Source organism: Dendrobium catenatum, unplaced genomic scaffold (assembly GCF_001605985.2).
Source record: "Dendrobium catenatum unplaced genomic scaffold, ASM160598v2 fragScaff_scaffold_158, whole genome shotgun sequence".
NCBI lineage: Eukaryota > Viridiplantae > Streptophyta > Magnoliopsida > Asparagales > Orchidaceae > Dendrobium > Dendrobium catenatum.
In genome coordinates this window covers 185527-197589 of record NW_021318620.1, presented here as the reverse complement: position 1 = coordinate 197589, position 12063 = coordinate 185527, and the positions used below count along the sequence as shown (strand labels likewise).

General features: G+C 39.2%; 1 long non-coding RNA gene across 1 annotated transcript; it reads right to left on the bottom strand.

Annotated features, from left to right (window-relative positions):
* Positions 1-1189: 1189 nt before the first annotated feature.
* Positions 1190-1957, bottom strand: LOC110102703. Its single transcript, XR_003699978.1, has 2 exons — positions 1768-1957; positions 1190-1535 (listed from the first exon to the last, which is right to left on the bottom strand). It is a non-coding gene; the product is annotated as an uncharacterized LOC110102703 (long non-coding RNA).
* Positions 1958-12063: the final 10106 nt, after the last annotated feature.

Genomic DNA, 12063 nt, shown 5'->3' with positions numbered 1-12063 from the left:
TCCTTAATAGTACTTATAGGCTAATCTAAATGCTTTGTACTGATCGGTATTGATTGATACCGAACAATACCGAGCAATACTAGGAGTCAGTATTGCTCGGTATTAGTTAATAGCAGTACTAACGATTGATTTTAAGCAGGGATATACTCCAAAGATTCATTTCCGATGCAGGACTTCGAGTTTTAGAGAAGTTTGTAATGTGCTTGTTAAAAGGTTTGGAGATCCTTTGGTTGATAGACTGCGTCAGTTGCAAATCACGTATACATTCAAAAGGTCATCTTACTGTTATCAGTTGAATGCAAAATTTACTGATTACATAAAGGACGATTGACTACCTGAATCTGGAGAAAAAAACTCGGTACAACTTTTGTATAACTCGGTATTTGCTCGGTAAAGCCCGATATAACTCGGTATTGGTCTTCAGAGAACGGTATTCTTCATTATTATCAAATAATACATAGTTGTACCAAGCAAATACCTAATTTTTGGATGAAAAATTGCCTCCGACCGGACGTTCTTCTACGTCCTTGCACCGAACGTAATAAAAGTTTGGTAGACGGAGGGTGGAAGAGGTAAAAGGAATGTAAATATTTAATGAATTCACATATTTTGAAATAAAATAATATAATTATATAGTTAATTCAATTTTTAAAAAAATCATATAATTCTTTTAAACTTCAAAAGTAATAAAAAATGTTTATAAAATAGCTAAATTTTTTTTAAAATCATATAATTTTTTTAAACTTCATTCCATACAAATGCGAAGGTAGCCACTTATCAATACTGCTCCTCTTTGAATTACAGATAAAAATGGACTTCATAGTTTCTACCCGTTCTGAAAGATGACGAACCTCAGCGGCTCAACTTCTAGAACTTTTATTTGGTCTGGTTAATGTACGTAGAGCTAGAGCTACGTTCGGCCGGCACTAAGATCGCAGGAACAAAACGAGAAATACCGAGCAATACCAACAATAACGAGAAATACCATTATGTGAAGACAAAATACCGAGCAATACCGATAATCCAAAAAATACCGAGTTTTTTCTAGAAAAACTCGGTATTTCGGTATTACTCGGTATTGATCTTCACATAACGATATACCTCGTTATTATCAAACAATACCTAGCAATACCAACAAAATACCGAGCAAAAACCGAATAACAATCCTTTCATTATGATTAGAAAAAAAAGAGAAGAAAGCAAAAAGATGCATTGACACCCTCACTCAGGTTACGGGATTCTTACACTTGTGCTCTGGTTGCTCATCTCCTATGGTGCTGCTCTGATGCTAACTCCAAACCAAACTAATCAAGAAGCACCAGAGACTTCAAAAGAATCAATCAGTGGCAGTTATAACAGAAAGTTTGTCTCCTAGTCTTGTTGATATGCTATTGCTCCGAGTTAATTAGACTGAAACGGTTCTGAGTTTGGCTGCTCCAACAGGTGCTTGATCCCATTGTCATCATCATTAATGAAGCTTCGCTTACAACTGAACGGACTTTCTTCTGCGGCGGACTTGCTTTGATCAATCTTTCCTGGTTTTGAGAAGTGATCGGAATCAGCAACGCTATCGCTGCTTATTTGGCAAGCAACAAGCAGTTTAATAGTAGGAAAACAAAGAAAATTAATATGAGAATGACAGGATAATGCCTTACAAACCTTAGCAGTAAGACGACCTAGATATAATATATCATTAAGCATCTATCAGATTGGAATGAAAGATATAACAACAAAATAATTCACAAAAGAGTAAAAGGAATGGTATACAGTTAATCCTAGTCTTAGATTAATCACAAATGGCTGCCATGCATCCTCATTTCGGATTAAGGATAACGTCTCTACAATTTGCTGCAGTTATAAAACCTTCAATTAGTGTTTCTGGTTCCTTATGATTGTACTCAACTCTTGCAGTAGATTTGCAGAAGGAATAACGCAAATGCATAACCGAAAAACAATTCTATTGAACTCCGATTTCAGCAAACTTACAGTCGAATTGAACTTCTCGGAATTACGAACCCAATGACACCAAATTCGACTCAATCCGAGCCCAAATGGATCCAAATCAAGGGTCCGAAGTGCTGTTGGAGAGTTTGAACTTTGAACCACAATTTGGGTTACAAACGGTTTTGAAACATAACGTGCTTATAGTCGAATCGAGTGGCTCGACGAGACAAATCCAACGAGCCCAAGATCGCCAAATTCCAACATCATTAAGACCTTCAATTATCTGACGAACGGTGCACAATCAAGGGATTCAACATCGGCCGTCCATCCAACCACTCCCCATTTACCCTTGATCTCTCACCAATTTATGGGTCATGTCACTCCAGAAAATCTATAAATATACCCCTCATTTCTCTTGAAGGGGAGGGATTTAAGCAAGAAGAGAAGGAAAAAGGTCCTCCTCGACCACCGCCGGACCACCACTTGCGGCCCTAGCCTTCGCCGGACCACCACTTGAGGCCCTCACCTCCACCGGACCACCACTTGACGCCATTGCTCCGTCGGACCACCACTACAGACCCTCACCTCCGCCGGACTACATCCTGACGGCATTGCTCCGCCAAACCACCACTTGAGGCCCTCACCTTCTCCGGACCACCGCCTGTCTTTGTTGCTCCGTCGGACCACCACTTGAGGCCCTCACCTTCGCCGGATCACCGCCTGACACCGTTGATCGTCGGACCACCACCTGTGGCCCGAACTTCTGTCGGACCACCACATGAGGCACGAACTTCCGCCGGACCACTGCTTGGGGCCCTGTGCTCCACCAGGCCATCACCTAAAGCCCGAAATTCCACCTGACCACTATTTGAGGCCCTGAGCTCCACCATGCCACCACCTGACGCCCAGACTTCTTCCGGGCCACCACTTGACACCGAGAGTTCTCCCGAAGTACCGCGCTCCTACTACGGTCTTTCAGACCCTGGTCTCATACTGTCTACCGACTAAGGTCCTTCCGACCCCCATCACCTACAATGGTCCTTCCGACCTCCATAACCAGACAACGGTCTTTCTGACCCCAGTCTCCTACCGAGTACGGTCCTTCGGACCTCCGTCGCCTACAATGGTCCTTCCGAACTCCATCACGAGACAACGATCTTTCTGACCCCAGTCTCCTGCTGACTACGATCTTTCCGACCTATATCGCCAGACAACGGTCTTTCTGACCTTTGTCTCTTGCCGACTATGGTCCTTCCAACCTCCAGCACCGATCTTCCAACCAAATAAATATGTTTATGTTGATTATTGTAACTCCCATCATGTAATATGCTCTATATGACGTACATTTGTAACATCAAGCCAAGGCCTTCTCCCTAAGGACCTCATTTGTAATCAACTGCAAATACTAGTGGATTCCTTCAAACTGGGCCAGGCCCCGTGGTTTTTCCCCCTTTTTAGGGGTTTCCACGTAAAAACTCTGGTGTCTCTTTTGAATGCTACACCGTCTCACTTATCTAATTGTGTCCTGGATCTTCATACAATACTAAGACGTTAAGCTATATATTTCTCTACCGCTGTGAATACTCCAGGACGCAACAAAAAGTATTTTTTTTTATCTTCATCCTTAATACACCTCACTTGAACTAAATCCTTGCTACTCCTATCTCTTGGAATAATGATATGATTCACTGACAACCCAAAATAACTGGGACAAAGATTACTAATAAATAATACAACTGAGCAACTAGGTGTAAATGAGCTAAGCTTGAGCAAGTTGTAGCCATGTTTAGGTAAGTTCATTCCCTATTAAACTTGAGCAGGAAAGTAGAGGAACATAAACTCTTTGCAAACAACAAATAATGTTGACAACAACAGGAGCAACCAATCGGAATTAAAATGTGCATTTTCAACTGCAAGCCCAAAATTCAGTATGATCGCTTGATATCAAAAGGATTTACAATCCAACAAATATATTTAATCCTCACAATGGTCGCATCTGCATGATAAGAAGACGCATAACATGCCACCCAACAACAAAAGACAATAAGCCATGAGTGTCTCAAAGATCTTATCCAATCCGACAATCCCAAATCCCCCCAAGTGCAGTGTGCACTAATCACAAGTTGCAACCTATTCCAAGTGAAGATAATCAAGAATACTTACCCAATCTTGCATGTGATGCTCAATGCCAGGCCCATCCTGCAAATTTTTGAACTTTTTTTAGGTTTACAAAAAGGAAACTGATCATCATTGTCTCTTCCTTGAAAAATAAATAAATAAATAAATAAATTCAATCTACTTCTAAGTACCAAGCAACATAAACAGCATTGCCCAATCGGTAACATACAGCTATATCAACAAGTACTTTCAGTGCAAGTGACAAAAATCAGGAATTGAAATATTTTATTTTTCAAAGATTTGCCCGTAATTATGTATCCAAATATGAATTCACTAATGAAGCACCAACGAGAGACTATTCATGCAACTACACTATAGACAACCTTTTGAAATGGTTTGAATGAGAACAAAACATTTGCTCTTTGCAAACTGAGAAGCCAAATCCCTACTATCAAATTCAATTAAAATGTCTTATCTAGAATAATGGCATAAACAATGGATGGGTGGCACACTGCATCGGTTGCCCGAGGAGAGGATCCCCTGGCCATCCATGCGGCAGTTACCCTCTGTGACTAGACAAGCCCAACAAAGCCACAATTTCATATCATTCCAGAGTTTAAGCCAACCGTGAGAGTAGAGCAAGCCCAACAAACGATATTTTGGATCCAAGAGGAATAATAACTTAGACGCGTCTAGGGTTTGCCTTTCATCTTATATTTTCGTCATTGTTGTTTGGTGTAGAGATTGCAGGCGGTGTAGAGATTGCACGCGTCACTTCTTAGGCTACTTCATGGCTGTTGGACTTCGCTTCTTTGACAACTTTCCCTTCCCGTTGGATCATAAGTTACGACATTTTGATCGGAAACAACAACAGGAGCTCGCTGGCTCTTTCGCGCACTTCTTCAGCCAAATCCCATAAATCCGCCGAACCGAGCGCATAAAAACCGTTTGGCTGGATTTAGCGTAAATCCGACTTAAATCCCACTGCAAATCCGATACCAAACACACTGCACACTGTACAAACTTGTAGCCAGGCTAAGGCAAAAAATGAAATAAGGGGGCTTTACATACCACCTATCTCTCTAAATGTCAAAATGGAGGATTGATACATCACCACAAATCAAACAAAATGATAATGAAAACCCAGGATGCTAGCCATAATATCCTGAAAATCAACAAAGGAAGAATACCAAAAAAATACGATATAATTCGTACAAGGATAATTACAAACAAATAACTTGAGCAACTAGGAGTGCAAAAAAGCCAAGCTTGAGCAAGTTTAGCCTTGTTCGACTAAGTTGTTTCATATCAAACCAACCAAACAAGTAGGTAAACAAGTGGAACATGAACTATTTGCCAACATCAAGCTACATTCACAACCCTAGGAGCAACAACTTCGATTTGAATGTGTAACCCAAATTTCAGCAAGATTTCTTGATAGGAACAGAGTTTGCAATCAACAAATGTATCCAATCCCTACAATGGCAGCATCTGCATGAAAAAAGATAGCAAACATACGACCCTACAGAAAAATACAATTAGATATGGGCAACTCAAAGAAATTTTACACAATTGAATATCTTACAACCCCCAATTACACAATAGCACAGCTTGCCGCCTATTCCAAGTGAATACAATCCAGCATACTTCCACAATCTTGCGTGTAATGCTCAATATTAAGCCTATCATGAACATTGCATCTTTTTCAGGTATGCATAAAAAGGAAACTGATCATCATTGCCTCCTCGATGAAAAAACAAAACAAAAAAAAAAATCTAGGTTCTAAGGACCATTGAAAAACTATTACAATGATTTGTAGGCAATTTTTATGAGAGAAACCAGCGTGAATTTGCTACCTAAACACAGAAGAGACTCAACATGCAACTACCAGGAAGGTAGACAATTCCATAGAAATGGTGTAAATGTGAACAACATATTTTCTGTTTGCAAACTGAGTAGCCCAATCACAACCATCATATTCAGTTAGGAGACCTCATCATAAATAATAAGGAACATTTGATGGGTGGCACTGCATCGGCTGAATGAAAAGAGAATTCTCATCCATCCATGATGCAGTTGCCTAATATCATATTCATCTCTCTCTCTCTCTCTCTCTCTCTCTCTCTCTCTCTCTCTCTCTCTCTCCCTCCCTCCCTCCCTCCCTCCCATGCAATAGACAATATCTTTCCTTAAGATGTGAATCAATAGGATATAATTGATAGGGAACAAAGCCCTCTATTAGCTAAGGTGGAGTCAGTTCTTTTATCCCCTTAGACAAATATCCCCCCACCCCAAGGTCTATATGATACTCTTGAACGAAGCAACTCATGGATGCCGACAAGAATCCTTATGTCAGGTTGGTTTGACTACCTCCTTCTGAACCACGGGATCTTGATAGGGTCTATCATCACTCTCCCCACCATCCGCTTCAAGAAAAAGACATTGAAAATTTTAATTTTAAATACTAAATTCTCACATACCAAATCATGCTGCTACTATACATCATATATCATGTATCTCTACATATATATTTGACGAGCAGCCTTAATCGAAAGTTCTCTCTCGTTTTCGGGAGGGGTGATTAACTATAGAGGATTGGGCCTATAAGAAACCATAACTCAAATTATAAAGTCCTCGCAAAATGAGAGCGAAATATCTGAGTGGTGTCTTATTTCAAATCCAACCTGTCTTTTGAAAATTTACCTCGGAACATACTTTTTAAAACTCTTCCTGATAAACGAAAAGAAAGAAAGGGAACCAGGGAGAAGCAGGGGCGAATTTTCGGAGCCCACACCAAACAAGTAGGAAAACAAGTGGAACATGAATTATTTGTCAACATTGAGCTTTATTCACAACCCAAGGAGCAACAACTTTGATTTGAATGTGTAACCCAAATTTCAGCATGATTTCTTGATAGGAACAGAGCTTACAATCAACAAATGTATCCAATCCTTATAATAGAAGAATCTGCATGAACAAAAGACAGCAAACATACATCCCTAACATGCCACTTTAATAGATCTTCCACCACAAGCAATGACAAAAATATTTTGCCAACTTGGAATAATGATATAATTCGCTGACAACCCAAAATAACCGGGACAAAGATAACTAATAAATAATACAACTGAGCAACCAGGTGTAAATGAGCCTAAGCGTGGGCAAGTTGTAGCCGAGTTTAGGTAAGTTCATTCCCTATCAAACTTGAGCAGGAAAGCAGAGGAACATAAGCTATTTGCAAACATCAAGCAATATTAACAACCACAGGAGCAACCAATTGGAATTCAATTGTGCATTTTCAACAGCAAGCCCAAAACTCAGTATGATCGCTTGATAGCAACAGGATTTACAATCCACAAAATAAATCAAATCCTCACAATGGCCGCATTTGCAAGATCAGATGACATAAAATGCCACCCAACAAAAAAAGAAAATAAGCCATGGGCGTTTCAAAGATCTTATCCAACAAACGATATTTTGGATCAAAGAGGAATAAGAAAGAAACACAGGATCTTTACAAAATAGAAAGACAATTGGAGGGGTGAATGATAATAAAATATTTGGAGTTTACAAACTGAAAAGTCCAATCACAACAATCAAATTCAATAAAAATGCCACATCTAGAACGATGACATAAACAACTGAGGGGTGGCACTGCATCAGTTGCCTGAGGAGAGGATCCCCTGGCCATCCATGAAGCAATCACCTCTCTGTGGCTAACCAAGCCCAACAAAGCTAAATATTTCAGATCATTCAACAGTGGAGGCTAGCTGTTAGATTAGGGTTACACCAAGGAGAAATTATTATGTGCGGACACCGGAACATCCGAAGGAGAATCATAATGTGCCACCTCATCCGATACAGTGGGTGAGTACGGACGGAGTTCATTTATCAACTCCAAGGATATGTCGGATGGAGAAATGTGTGAGTGGAGAAATTATTCCGTGTGGAGTCCAGGCGTAGCTCTACCACGCCTAGACTACAATAAAATCATGTCATTGATTTGGACTCATTTGCAGTTGGATTGAGTCAAATTTGGTGTTGTTGAGTTCGTATTTCCGAGACGTTCAGTTCGACTGTAAGTTTGCAAAAATTGGAGTTCATATGGTCCCTGAAATAATTTTTGAAGCTTCCAACTTGATTTTGCCTCGAGATTCATGCTCAATCAAGATAATTTTTTGATGATATATCAGTCATAAACAACAAATGGGTGGCACATTGCATCGGTTGCCTGGGGAGAGGTTCCCTTAGCCATCCATGCGACAATTACCCCGCTGTGACTAGACAAGCCCAACAACGCCACAGATTTCATATGATTCCAGAGTGTAAGCCAACCGTGAGAGTGAAGCTAGCCCAACAAACGATATTTTGAATCCAAGCCCAATCAAAATAGAAAGACAATTTTTTTGGAAATGTTGTGAATGATAATAAAATATTTGTTGTTTGCAAACTGAAAAGCCCAATCAAAGCAATCGAATTCAATAAAAATGTAGCATCTAGAAAGATGACATAAACAACTTAGGGGTGGCACTGCATCGGTTGCATGAGGAGAGGATCGCTTGGAGGAGAGGATCCCTTGGCCATCCATGTAGCAGTTACCTCTCTGTGGCTAGCCAAGACCAACAAAGCCACATATTTTTGATCATTCAATAGTGGAGGCCAGCTTTTAGACTAGGGCAACACTAAGGAAAAGTTGAACCATGTTGAAGGAGAAATATGTGAGTGGAGAAATTATTCCTTGCGAAGTCGGGACGTAGCTCTCTCTCTCTCTCTCTCTCTCTCTCTCTCTCTATGGGAAAATTATTAGGTCTAGAGACCGGACGCATCTCTGCGTTCGGACGCCAATAACTAGTTTATAGGTTGATGATTACACGTGGAATTTTTTTAATAAATCTTTTAATTTAATTTATATCAACCCGACCCGACCAGATCCACTATTTTTTTCATTATAAACGTAGGGCTTGCACTATTTTTAGAAACCCGTCAAAGATCTAAAATATTTATTGCTTTTGATACGTACTGAAGAAAAAAACAAGTTAGAAAATTGCAAAAAATATATTGAATGCTCTCCAAAGAGAGAGGGGTAAGGGGTGCAAGAAACTAGAGTAGGTAAAGTAGAGGAACATGAACTCTTTGCAAACATCAAGCGATATAGATAACCATAGGAGCAACCAATTCGAATTCAATTGTGTATTTTCAAGTGCAAGCCGAAAATTCATTATGATCTCCTTATAGCAACAGGATTTACAATCCACAAAAAATAAATAATCCTTACATAAATAATGGCCGCATCTGCAAGATCAAAAGAAACATAACATGCCACCCAACAAAAAAAGACAATAAGCCATGGGCATCTCAAAGATCTTATCCAATCCGACAATCCCACATTCCCCCAAGTGCAGTGTGCACTACATCACAGGTTGCAACCTATTCCAAGTGAAGATAATCAAGAATGCTTCCCCAATCTTGCATGTGATGCTCAATGCTAGGCCCATCCTACACATTTGCACTTTTTTAGGTTTACAAAAAGGAAACTGATCATCATTTTCTCTTCCTTTAAAAGATAAAACAAATTAAATTCAATTAACTTCCAAGGACCAAGCAACATAAACATCATTGCCCAATCGGTAACATACAACTATATAAACAAGTACTTTCAGTGCAAGTGACAAAAATCAGAAATTGAAAGATTTTTTTTTTCAAAGATTTGCCCGAAATAATCTATCAAAGTATGAATTCACAAACGAAGCACCGACGAAAGAGACTATGCATGCAACTACACGATAGACAACCTTTTGAAATGGTGTGAATGAGAATAAACCATTTGTTCTTTGCAAACTGAGAAGCTCAATCACAACTATCAAATTCAGTAAAAATGTCTTATCTAGAATAATGGCATACACAACTCTCCTTGGCCTATTGGTTGAGAGCTTAGGTTTCCAACTAAGAGGTCCAGGGTTCGAGTATTTGTGTATGCGTTGTGTGTGTGAGTTTGCCTTAAATGGCCTAAATGTCCCAAAAAAAAAAAAAGAATAATGGCATAAAAACCGGATGGGTGTCACACTGCATTGGTTGCCTGATGAGAGTATCTCCTGGCCATCCATGCGGCAGTTACCCCTCTGTGACTAGACAAGCCCAACAAAGCAACAAGTTTCAAATCATTCCGGAGTGTATGCCAGCCGTCAGGGTAGGGCAAGCCCAACAAACGATATTTTGGATCCAAGAGAAATAAGAAAGGGCCCCTGGATCTCAACAAAATAGAAAGAAAATTTTTTTAGAAATGGTGAGAATGATAATAAAATATTTGCTGTTTGCAAACTGAAAAGCCCAATCACAACAATCAAATTCAATAAAAATGTCAGATCCAGAATGATGACAAAAACAACTAAGGGGTGGCACTGCATCGGTTGCCTGAGGAGTGGATCCCCTGGCCATCCATGAAGCAGCCACCTCTCTGTGGCTAACCAAGCCCAACAAAGCCACATATTTCAGATCATTCAACAGCTGTTGAAGGCAGCTGTTAGACTAGGGCAACACCAAGGAGAAATTATTCTGTGCGGACACGGAACGTACAAAGACGGGATGGAGAAATGTGTGAGTGGAGAAATTATTCCGTGCGAAGTCCGGACGTAGCTCTACCTCCTCCGGACTACAAGAAATCGTGAATACACTGTGCAAAAGTTTGTAGTCAAGCTAGGGCAAAAAATGAAAGAAGGGGGCTTTACATACAACCACTTCTCTCTCTCTCTCTCTCTCTCTCTCTCTCCCTCTCTCCCTCTCTCTCTCTCTCGTATATTTCAGATTTATTCGAGAGTGGAAGCCAGTCATCAGGCTACGGCAACACCAACTAAAGAAACGTTAGATCCAAAGAGAGAATGGAGAACCGACTATTCTCTCCCCATCCCTGGCTATCCAAGCCCAACAAAGCCACCAATTTCAGCAAAGAAATCTACCACCTTCAAATCGTTGAAGCCAGAAGTTAGGCTAGGGCAACAAATGAAATAAGGGGATTTACATACATACCACAAAATTCTATTCTAATGAATCCAATTAGGAGAAAAGACCCAAGCTCTCCTATCTGAAAAGCCACAAGTTTCCGATCATCCGAGAGCGGAAACCAGCCTTCCGGCCAGGGCAATACCAACTAACGAAACATTAGATCCCAGATGAAGGAGAAATAACCATTCTCTCCTCTCTCTCTCTCTCTCTCTCTCTCTGGACGATAATGGTGGTTTGGCGGAGAAAATTGATCCATGCGAAGTAATTTAATCAAATAAATAATTGATTACTTAAATTATATAAATATATAATATAAAATTACATTAATTATTTTTAAAATATCATTAAATTGAGAATTATTAAATCGAATAGTTTTGCTAAAATTTACTTTAGGTTTAAAATTAAACCTCTAGAAATTTTGCTTTGTTTTTGGCTTGTTTTATTTAAATTAATTAAATTAGAAATAAAAAATGGTTGAACTAAAAATTTAATATCAAATAATATCAAGCAGTGATATGTTTGAAATATTTCTATTTGATTTTAGGGTTGTTTTGTAATTTGGTTGGTTAAAAAAGAGTAAAATGAATAAAATATAAAAAGAATATTTTGAAAATTTTTGTATGAGTGTAAAGTAAATTAAGATGAAACATTTTCGATCTTTAGAAATAAAATGAATGCAAAGTAAAGTTTTAATAATGATGACGACCTGCGGGTGTCAACTGACGACGAGTGGAGGCAGTGGTGGCGGACGGTGGAGGGTGGCAGAGGTAAAAGGAATGCAAAATATTTTAAATATTAAATTTTAAAAATTTTTGGATATTTTGTTTGAAATAGAATAACATAGAAAAATTTTATGTAATTGGAATGCATCCTCTAATGTAATTTTAGAGTAACTAAAATTGACAGATTTAGGTAACTTTAAATACACCATAATTTTTTTGTTGTTACAATTGTCCTTCAGCCGATACCAACACTGCTATCGCTAACTGTCACTATTGTCAA